The sequence below is a fragment of the Odontesthes bonariensis genome, chromosome 16 (genome assembly GCF_027942865.1).
Source record: "Odontesthes bonariensis isolate fOdoBon6 chromosome 16, fOdoBon6.hap1, whole genome shotgun sequence".
Lineage (NCBI taxonomy): Eukaryota > Metazoa > Chordata > Actinopteri > Atheriniformes > Atherinopsidae > Odontesthes > Odontesthes bonariensis.
The window spans coordinates 36,082,643-36,094,252 of NC_134521.1; positions in this window are offsets into that span (position 1 = coordinate 36,082,643).

The window sequence follows — 11,610 nt, forward strand, 5'->3', positions numbered from 1 at the left end:
GCTTTCGTCATATGTCTGTTGCGCGGGACCATGAACATTCTACTTGTTGTTGTAACATTGTGGTTTTCAATAAAGAAAAAAAAAAAAAAACATTCTATGAAGAAGATGGCGAGTGTCGAGTGCAACAATACGTTAGTGTTTCTGACAGAAGTACCCTTTAGTCGTCGTACTAATGCGGAGAAGGAAGTTTGGAAGAATTTTGCAGGATTTTCGGGCTCGCCTTGCGAGGCAAAGATGAAACCCAGGGCTCCACCAACCCTGCTATTTTTCCAGGTAGTATAACTTACCCTTTTGTGCTCAATCATTGACTTGTAATGATTTAAATCTTTTAGGCCTATATAATGTTGACAATGATAGCAGAATGTATAATGACACATTCATTGCTAATGGTGCAGTATTATATTTAAAAAAGAGAGAAATCTCACATAAGTAAGCTGCACTTAACCATGTTTGACAACTGGTTATACTTTTCTAAGTCATATTTTCCAAAACTTCAATAAACACTTGACTTGGATTTATATGTTGTCATTTTAATTACATTCTTTAGAATGAAAATTGAATGAATCTTATCATTAAGAGCTTATGTGTTTACTTATTTCATAGAATCCTGGAACAATATGAGGAAAATAAATAAATAATGGTTATGGTGTAATATTAACTGATTGGCAAATTATGCAAAAAATAACAAAAAATTATTTAAAATTATTACAATAAATTATGCTACCTAGACAAATATACCTCAGTCCTATGGACTTTTATGGTACTTATGGACATAACGGGGGAAATTGCAGAGTCACTTTGGTTATTTGGAAGACCAAATAACCCCTCGACTCTGAGTTGTGTTTATTTAAGGAAGACAAGGAGTTTCTGGATGATCAGACATTTTATTTCCTGTGTGGGAACATAACAGGTTTGCATCAGTGCAATCGGTTCAGCTTCGCACAGCACACTCTGATGCAGCTTTCACAGACTGGAAATTGCACTACCTAAAAAAAATGTCAGGAGCCGCCACTGCACGGAGGGACTGTTGCTTCAATTTGGCGGGTTTCTCTTTTTTCTTCTTTTTCATTTTATTTGCGGACGACAACAAGCTGAAGGTGCATTACCGCCATCTTCTGTATTGGAGTGTGAACCAGAGTAAACTACCATCCAAAAAAAATACACACATAAATATACAGACATCCCAAGTTCCAAAAACTCATTTCAGGGAGATGCTTATCGAACTAGACATGGATATACTTTAGTATATTTTGCTGTAAAATGAGTCTTATATTTTCGTTTTTTACTCGAGGATGCACAGTTTTGAGGGGTAACTTAGGTGACTGTCAGAGAGTAAATCAAAGCCCTCCCACACTGAACGTTATTGGCTTATTTTGCTGACTAAACCAATCAGCGCGCCCTCTGACAAGCAGTCGACCTGAACGCTCGTTGAACAGAGCATCGCTTTGGACAGATACGCACAGGTTTCACCCCTCTCCCCACACCCCTCTCTCTCTCGTGCCTGCGCAGTCGAAACGCGCATGGTGCACGAGTTATTGTATTGCCTGCACGCTCTCACTCGCATTGAAAAAAAAAAGGACACGCCCTCGCATAGTCTAAAATCCGGGATATTTTATCCGACTCGCGGGCATCCGTGATTAACTATCAATATCAGGGAGACTCCCGGAACTTCCGGGAGACTTGGGATGTCTGAGAAACAAACAATTCCCTCTATTACTCTGGCTCCCCTCCCCCAATGGTAAATAAATTCTTGAGACCCATTTCTTCTTCTTCTGTCTGATGCCACTGCCACATTTCACTTTACTGTGAGTATTTATGGCAGTGAAGTATTACATGTTCCACTGATTCCATCCCATAGCCCTGATGGATGTTTTCTGGTTGTGTGTTCAACCTTCAGCCTTCAGGTCTGCTCCTAGATGTAAAAGACTTCAGTGTCCATAATGCCGAATGTAATGAATCAGAGCATCCCATAACCTTTTCCTTTCCAGAATTCTCCACACCCTGTAGCGCTGTATTGATTGCCATCAACAAATCATCTGAAGTTCTTCTTATAACAGAAACAAGTAAATCTGGAATACTGATGAGAAACCTATTTCCCCTGTGTTAGGATCCTTCAACCCATCTGTGAATACTGGAATATATGTGTGATACAGTGTTTGTAACCTGTCTTCCACCAATACAGCAACTTTTCCAACCTCTTATAGAACTTTATTATTTCCAAAAAATGAAACTTCCACTGAAGGAAACCACCATTGCTCTGTAATGGTACAGCTGAGCAGTACATTTTTGGGCTAAATTCAGTTCCTCAGCTGCTCTCACATCCCCATGCTAAACATTCCTGTGTTGCCCATCCCCAGCATGGAAGAAGCACCTTTTTTGGATGTCGTTTTTCAGAATGACCATGAATATTTGCCCAATAGTTCATCATTAACTGTTTCCGTCTGAGATTCAGCTGCATTTCACCCACCTCTACCTGAAGAGCTGATACAGGAGTCATTTTATATGCACCACAGCAAAGTCTCCTGCTTGAGTTTGCACCGCTTCCAACTGCTTTAACAAGGTTTTTGCTTCCCGAACCCAATCCAATCCAACAATGATCTAATGAGTGCTACATAAGTATATATATATTCAACTGCCGACCTTCTTGCTCCCCATTCTGGTCCTGTTAAACCTCTCATTACATTTTATTATTTTTTTTACATTTAAAATGTTGTTTCCATGTTACCTTTTCATCAAACCACATACCCAAGAACTTAGACATTTTCACTCCTTTAATCATTTGCCCACATATATGGTTATCCGGCCATCAGTATATTGTTTTCCACTAAACATTTTGTTTTTTCCCACAAAAATGACAATTTTCCACAACATTTTTGTCATAATATGCTTTATATTCTTTCCCTTTTTCCACAAAGTTCCATCATCAGCAAATAACAATTGTCCCCACTTACTTCATTAATTATAATAGAAAACAACCTTGAACTAATGATACTTCCCTGATGAGTGCCATTATCTAACATTATCTAACCTTTTTGATACAACTGCCCCATGCTAACTTGAGTAACTCCAGTCTCCAGTTATACGCTCTACTTGCTACTCTCATCAAATCTAATTTGATCATTAATCCCTCCATCCAGACCATATTAAATGCTTGGCACCTCCCTCTCCTTCTTCTTCTTTTGATGTTTAATGGCAGCTGGAGTCCTCAGGGTTGCATTACAACCATCTTCTAGATCTGGTGCTTCATCTGTTTAAATTATTTTTAAAAGTACTGTACTATGAGCCACCATCTTCCTTGACCTCCATATCTTCTGATCCCCACACAGCTTGTCTCTCTCGCTCATATCTATCAAACATCATTAGTGCATGCTCAACAGTTTCTTGTTGATTGCAGTGATCACGTAATCCAGACTGATGTCTCCCTATCATATTTGTGCTGTTTAAATTACTGTGACCTATACTTAGCCACGTTAATGCAACCTCTTATTCCCTGTGGTTTGCCTCCCCTATTATTACCTCTGTTGGGTCTAAAAGTTAACCCAGCTGGAACACAGTTCACTCAAGACAACCCCAGTGATCAACAAAACACACAGTGCACAGGATTGTATTTTTACTTGCAAGGGGAGCCGGACGGAGTGACAGAACTTACTCTTGCACCCGTGCTCTAAACGACTCCGTCCGACTTTCCCCGTGTAGTTCTTTTTTATCACACAGCTTAGTTACAATCAGCATACGTAAAAACAATCTTGTGAGCAAGATGCAACAAATGTTTCTGGGACATCTAGTTTCTCACGTGTTGAGTGGTTGCACATCCTCCTACATGGGAAGACAAGAGCACCCTGTTCCTCACAGTTCCCTTTAATTACTTTGTATCACACTAAGCAAAGTTCACACACTACATGTCTGTCTATAAAATGTTGTTTACTCAAAATGAAAATCTATATACATTTTTCCAACATTTCCCTCCTGTTTTTCATTTTTAGCTACCACGAGTCAACATCAACCTAGTACCATTCACATAATGTGTTTTCAGTATTGGTGTCACTTGGAGTTTAGTATCCTTGCTGAGCTACTCCGGGTCATGTCGGACAAGTAAGACATAGCTAGAAAACAGCCCTGCCATCATATTGTTAATCATTGATTTAAGACAAGGAATAATGCACATTGTAAATAGGAAAAGCAGAAAGATGACACAGAGAATAGGTATTGCAATTCGCATTAGGATGTCCCCCATGGTCCTGAAGTCAGCCAGGACATCAAGTAGAGACCTTGAGCATTATTGTCTTGACCTATGGCCTTTTGAAGGTTACGGAGGCCTTGCATAGCTACGGATACATTAGTTCCAATTTCGTCCAGATTGTAGGTACAACATGTAGTATTTATCATCACACAAATGCCACCAGAAGCTGCAGTTAGAAGATCTAACGCCATTCTGTTCTGAAGAACCACTGTCCGCAAAGCATTTATTTCTCTGTTTTGACCTTCATGCACTATTGATGTAAGATTAATGAAAGCTCCAAGTCTATAGTCTATGGTTTCCAAACGGAGCACATTCTTGCCCACTCCCAGCCAGGGAAAGACAGAAAGCAAGACTTTGTTGCCGGTTGACCAATGTTTGTGTTCATCAGGGACATCTGAGCCCCAGACTGCATCATGTGGTTTGAACTCGGGAATATCCCTTTTCCTTCTCGCACCCATCTTTAGTTGACCTGAAATTGCATTGATTATAATTGTATGGTCAGTGACGAATATGGGGGCGCACACGCCCGTCCAATTGGCTGGCAGCATCAGATATACATCTCGTCCACACAACCACCATCCACCCTGCACCAAATAAGTGCCGTTTGAGGCGCCACTGAGTGCTCCTTCTCCATGAGCTGCTGTCTCAGTACAATCTGTGGTCATGTTTAAGCGGCCAACTGGAACTGAACCTTTTTCTTGAAAATAACACATTGCCTGTTTCCCTGTCAAATTCATGAACACTTTCTGTGGTCTGAGTTGCCCTTTGATGGTGTATTTGTAATTTATCCAGAACATGGTGTCACATATGCCCTTACGTAATCCCACTGTGTAGGGATCAGTATTATTGACCTTAATGTTTGAACGTCGATAGCCTACTCCAGCAAAGCTCGCCAAGCATTTACTTTGAGTTTTGTTCATTTGTTTCCCATACAATGCAGCTTGTTGAGCTGAGTGAGGCATAACTGAACACACATAACAATTGCTTCTGTTGTAAGTGCGAGTTAACACTCGCGCATAAGAGTACCGCATGTTTGTGTCTATTGGGTGTTTAGGGTCCTCAGGAATCCAGTCATGGTATGTCCATCATCGTGATCACTGCAGCCCTCCTGCTCCTGACCATGTCCACAGCCTTAGGGATACACCTAAAAACAGTCCTGTAACCACCAGACAGATTTTTCCTGCCATTCTAAATGAGTGTGGATCAGTTGTTTTCTTCACTGGTTTCAGACCTAGTGTGAGCTATGTATCACACTGCCCTTTGTAGCCAGACTTCCACCACTACTCGTTGTCAGCTGGGAAATGTGTTGCCGTCTTGCAGTGGCGGAGATGTATCCATGTTGACCTTTCAGCGATTTTCACTGCTGTGGGGGTCGACAGCAGGACCTGGAACGGGCCTTCCCAGCGTGGACTTGACCAACACTTCCGCTTTATGACTTTTATCAGGACCCAATCTCCTGGTTTGGCATGTCGTTCCTCTGGAGAAATTACAGCATTCGGCAGATCATTTGCACTCACACATTTTGTACATCCATTATGCCAGTGTGGCAGAAAATAAAGTTCTACTGCTTTATTTTCGTCTGCTGCAAACACAGGTAATCGAAGCGGTCTGCTTTGGACTATTTCAAATGGAGTTAAACCGTTCCCTGTGGGTGTGATTCGCATGTACAGCTTGACTAGGTCTAAACAGTCTGGCCATGCTTTCCCCGTTTGCTCCATTGTTTTCCTGAGCCTTAGTTTGATTGTCCCATTTGTTCTTTCCACCAGTCCAGCACTTTGTGGGTGGTAAGAACAATGATTTTTTAATGTCATTCCCAAATGCTGTGCCATCCTGGACACGACCTCATTGACAAAGTGGGGGCCATTATCACTATACAGTTTCTCAGGAATGCCATATTGAGGTACTATGGACTCACAGAGTGCCTTAGCTACTGTCAAAGCATCCGCATGTTTGCTCGAAACTATTTCAACCCATTTAGAAAAAGGGCATATCAGGACAAGGCAATACTTGTAGTTCTGGTATTTGTTCAATTCGAAGTCCATATGTAGATGTTGAAATGAGTGTTGAGCTTGCGGGAACTGACCACGTTTAGGTCTTACATTGCCCTGAGCATTGTGCTTACAACAAATAAGACATGCTCTGCAAAAAATGTTTGAGTATGAATTAAATCCAAATGCATAGAAATGCTTCTGTATCATATTAACCATCCCTCCTGTTGAGACATGGCAAGGCCCATGGCTCAAAATTGCAGCTGTTTCATATAAATTGCGTGGAAGGATTGGTTTACTATTTTTGATATAGAGACCATTTGAAAGGATGGCATCATTTTGTCCTTAGTTTGATTTAACAGTGTGTGGGTCAGGCACAGTAAGTGCTGTGCTTTCCACTGCTTGATTCACAGCTCTAAGATCTTGTTTCATTCTCCAGTTCTCAGAATCTGCTTTTCTGACTGGAAAGATTGGTGTGTTGCAAGATGCCTCTGGTGACTCTTCCACTAACCCTGTTTTGATTATTTTTTAAATTACTGGTCTAATACCTGCCAGGGCATATGGCTTGAGTGGGTATTGTTTGATTCTGGGTCTGTAATGGGTTTTGGGTGTGATTATCACAGGCGGTGCTGTTGTCATCAAACCCACATCTGTTTTGCCTTTTGACCACACCTTTTCAGGCACATCCTGCATTCAGGTGATGACATGTCTAATGACCAGTAGTAGTGAGGCACAGATGTGCCTTGTTGAACTAGTACTTGTTCTGGAGAGATTTCATCTGGTCCCATACCATCAGTGGTTGGTACTGTGGAAATTCGCAATTTTTCGATCATTTCTCTTCCTAATAAATTCACAGGGCACTGTGGTGCATACACTACAGGTCCTTTTCCGCTCTGACCGGTTAATGGATCTCTGAACCATAAAGGACATGTCACACTTTGAACATTTACTTGGCCATTTGCTGATTTTACATAATTTTTTTCATTTGACATTCTAAATCCTGCAACTTCTTGTTTAAGTACTGTTTTATCTGCTCCTGAATCACAGAGAAATGACACTTTTTGTCCATTTACTTCAATGTCTCTTATGGGTTTTTGTGTGGAGAGGCTCAACATTATTTGTGGAATGTCAACCACATACCTGGAGCAGGCCCTTCAGCAGTGGGCTGCTCCACCTGCTTGCTTCAGCTGGTATAATCGGGGTTGTATGGAGGCTGTGACTCAGATCCTCTGGGTTGGTCACGCCCTCCTCCACTACGACAGTCCCGTGCCAGATGACCAGGCTTATTACATCTCCAGCACCTCATTTCTCCTCTGAAACCCGGAGACTGTCTGTTCCAACCGCTTCCTCCACCCCGACCCCTGCCTCTGCCACCTGGGCATCCCATGTAGAACATTTGTGAATCGCTTACATCGTCTACAATGAAGGCGGCTGCTGCAGCCTTTTTCTTTTTTCTTTTTATTACATTATGCGCATGTTGTGCCCAATTCATGCACTCTGTGACTATGTCCGTTGAGTGATTCACATTGTGTTTTCTGATCAAATCTGAAACTGGGTGAGTAGAGCCAGCTATCAGGGCTTGCTTTAATTGTTGTTGGTAGGGGGTTTCTGGATCCCCTTTGTCTTGCAGTCCACTGTGCTGCCTGAACACAGTTTCCAGACGGCTCCTGTATTCAAATACATCCTCTGTCTGCTTCCTTTTGCTTACACTGAGGGATTTTGGTGTAGTTTGGTCGTACTCTAAAATAGGTTTTAAAGAGATTTTAGATTTTAAAAGCTTGCTGATGGTTTACAAATCCCAGAACGGTTTAGGCCCAAAATACATCTGTGACATGTTCAGAGAATATAAAGCCAGCAGAGCTCTTAGATCCAAGGACTCAGGTCAGCTGGTCCAGTCCAGAGTCCAGACTAAACATGGAGAAGCAGCATTTAGCTGTTATGCTGCAAACAAGTGGAACAAACTGCCAGTGGAGATTAAACTTTCACCAAATGGAGACATTTTTAAATCCAGGTTAAAAACATTTCTTTTCTCATGTGTCTATGCATGAAATCTGCACGCTATCTTTGAACTTATCTGGACTGTTGCTTGTTTTTAAATTAATTTATATTATTTTATTTGTTTCTCTTTATATTATTTTATGTATTTTTAATGCTTCTTACACTCCCTTTTATGTTATGTAAAGCACTTTGAATTGTTTGTACATGAAATGTGCTATACAAATAAATTTGATTTGATTTGATTTGATAAATATGTCCCTCGTGCGGCCATACACCGCATCTCTCTGTTGCGTAAGTGCATTGTCAGTATGGGGCAGTACAGCCTGGTCAGCAGCCGCTAACCCTGTAAATTCGCTCCTGACCCGATCCCAGTCATATGTCGGACACCTCCTAAAGGGGACTTCCATTTTTGAGCCATTCAGTCTGTATGGATTACAGAGCTGCCTGTGCTTGTTTATGAAATCTTCCACATTAACCCTTGCATCGGGTGTTAAGATGTTTTTAACTCTCTGTGACTTCTACATAAATATTGTAACTTGTGACATTCACATAGCATGATGGGAATCTCAACCCTCGAATATTAAAACTTCCAACCGTGTCATGCATCCTTTCTTTGATCGAAGACAAGTGATACGAAGGCAGAGAAAATAGGGCCAAGCGATTGTGAGGTCTGACTTTTTCCTGGAGAACGATTTTGTGATGCAAATGTATTACTCTTTTGAACGCATATTATTTTGAGAAGCAAAACGCTTTATTTTTTAAACCCCAGCCAACTAGCCGGACTACCTTCATCAACACCAAAACGAGGCTGGAACTCTGCTCACAGGACGCAGCAGGGGGTAAGAAAATGTTCATAAATGATGTTGCTGATATGGGATGTCATACAGCTTCATGTCAAAAGAGGCGAACTATCCCTTTAATGTGCAAATAGCACGTAAGTAGCACCATGATTAACAGTTAGTTTTTCTCTAAAATAAATACCCTGCACCCTACATTTAACAGAGCAAATGATAAATGATAAGTAAATTAATAAATTATATTACAAAAAGGGACAATCCATGGAGAAATATGCAGTTTTAATACCGTTAGAGCTGAAAACTGTATTCAGATTTCTTAAGAAAGAGGAAATACTTTGATATACTGCTCTTGGATTTTGATCTTACGTCTGAAGGGTTTCCCAAGTGAGGACATTATTCAAATAATTAAAATTTTCTGCTTCAAAACACTTATATCCCAGGGACAGGGGCAAAAATAAGATGAGGACTGAGAGCCCCGCGTGCCTGAGATAGCAACTGCTTGGTCGGTGGCAGTGAAGGAGAGTCAGGTGTTGGAAACTGAGAGGCCAGCATTTCAATCATTCTAACAGAAGTTGGTAATCAAGCTCGGTTTTTCAACTGCAAACCAATGCTAATTCACTCTCCTACCCCGACACTCCTGGATGTCTGATATTCCTGACTACCAACCATGGCAGCTAACAAGTTAATAAGTAGTATCTGTAGCAACTACTGCAGTTTTTTTTTACTATGTTCACAACATGTGTCCACGCTGCCCTTAAATAGAGCTCAGGAGCTTGTGATTACACATAGTCCAATAGTGTACAATGAATATATAACTCAGGTTTGCTCAGTTGAGTTTAATGTCTTTGTGAGCTCAGTCCACATGAAACTAACACTGAAGTGGCATCGACAGTGTTGCTGTTGAGCTCAGCACACAGGTACCTGTTGTTCTTCAACAGCCCCGTGAACTCAGTGTGAGTTTATGACATTTGAGGGAAGGCGGGGATCCTGAGACACAAGAAACACAGGAGGAGTTTAACTGGGAAGGTCACAGCAATATAGCTCAGAGCAAAAGCTACAGGGGACTAGGCCTGAATGGTCCCGACTGGGCAAAACACCAATCAGGTGCTGAGAGCCGTGAAGCCCTGGGAAGATGAGAAGAAGTTGTGCCAAGATGCTGGCAGGGTGCCAGGCCACCACAACTACCAGTACACATCTCAAAATGAACCATCTCAATATATGTAAGGAATCTCTTTAGCCTTCTGATAGCTCAAAAATAATTCCAAGCTTCAACTCTAAATATGGCAGCCTTGCATTCCCATAAACAAACCAACTTAGAAAAGACATCCTGCTGAAAAGCAGCTGATCTAAACCATTTTTTCCTCTCAGTAAGGTAATAATGCATCCATATACGTTTCTTTTAAATATACTTACAGCTCTGTGGAAAAGTGTTGAGCCAGCCCTTATTTCTTTATATTTAGCTTCCAAACAGCTAGACTTTCTTGATATTGTTTAAAGTGGTGTTGATGAATAGTCCTTCAGGCTTTCTGAAGGTCCTCCAGTTTTTCTGCTGTTTCACTCGTTTGGTTTAAAGGGATCACCCGTATCTGATCCCTTTAAACCACTCGACACTGACCTATGAATCATCTAACAGACAACAAATAATCATTCTGAATCGTATCTTTGTTGCTAGCAGCGTATCACAAAGACACATCATTTATTTCCATTTCTTCCAAAATTGATAACGTTTAACTGACTTGTCATTGTATTTTTACACCAACAAGGTGCCAAAGAGTTATTAGCGAAACATGTCAGATGTGTGCAGTGTGTCCTTAAAAATGTGTAGAAACTTGATATGTGGAGGACAGAAGAAGAAGTGTCAGGCCTAAAGAACTATCTCCAGCAGATGAACAGGATCTGAAAGTGATGTCCTTAAGAAAGAGGAAAAAATCCAGCAAAGACCTGACACAGGAGCTGAGAGATGCATCTGGACCTTCAGCTGATCCATCTGCTGTTGGCCCAAGCCTCATCAGAAATGGGCTCCATGGAAGGGTGGCTGTCAAGAAGCCGTTCTTAAGGAAGGGAAACAGGGAGAAAAGGCTGAGCTGTGCCAAAGGACACAAGAAGTGGACTGAAAATCAGTGGCAGCAGGTCTGATGGAGGGATGAATCCTCCCCAGAGTGTCCTTCAAGAAGCCTGGAGAACTATTCCTGAAGATGAAACTAATAAAGCTTGTCAAATAAGGATCAGGCTGTGTTGAAGAAGGAGGGTGCTCAAACCAAATAGCCTACTGACTTTTAAACTCGTAGAAGTGTTTCCCCCCCTCTTAGGCACAGTATTTCCATTCACGTTTGCACATATTAACTCGCTGAACCTACATCCCGTTTTCCTGGACGTACACAAAGAAATCGTGGATGGCTCCAGGCTTTTGCACAATAATGTATTTAAAAGAAAAAGCCTCCACCCGTGAGGGTCTGTAGAGTGTGCGATGGGGGGGATTTTTTTGTTTTTCTGCCTCTCACCGCCGGAAACGAGCCTTCCAGCCTCGGTGACGCACTGTGGCGCAGCAGCTGGAGCTGTTGCGTCACCGCTGACGCTTTTTAAAGCG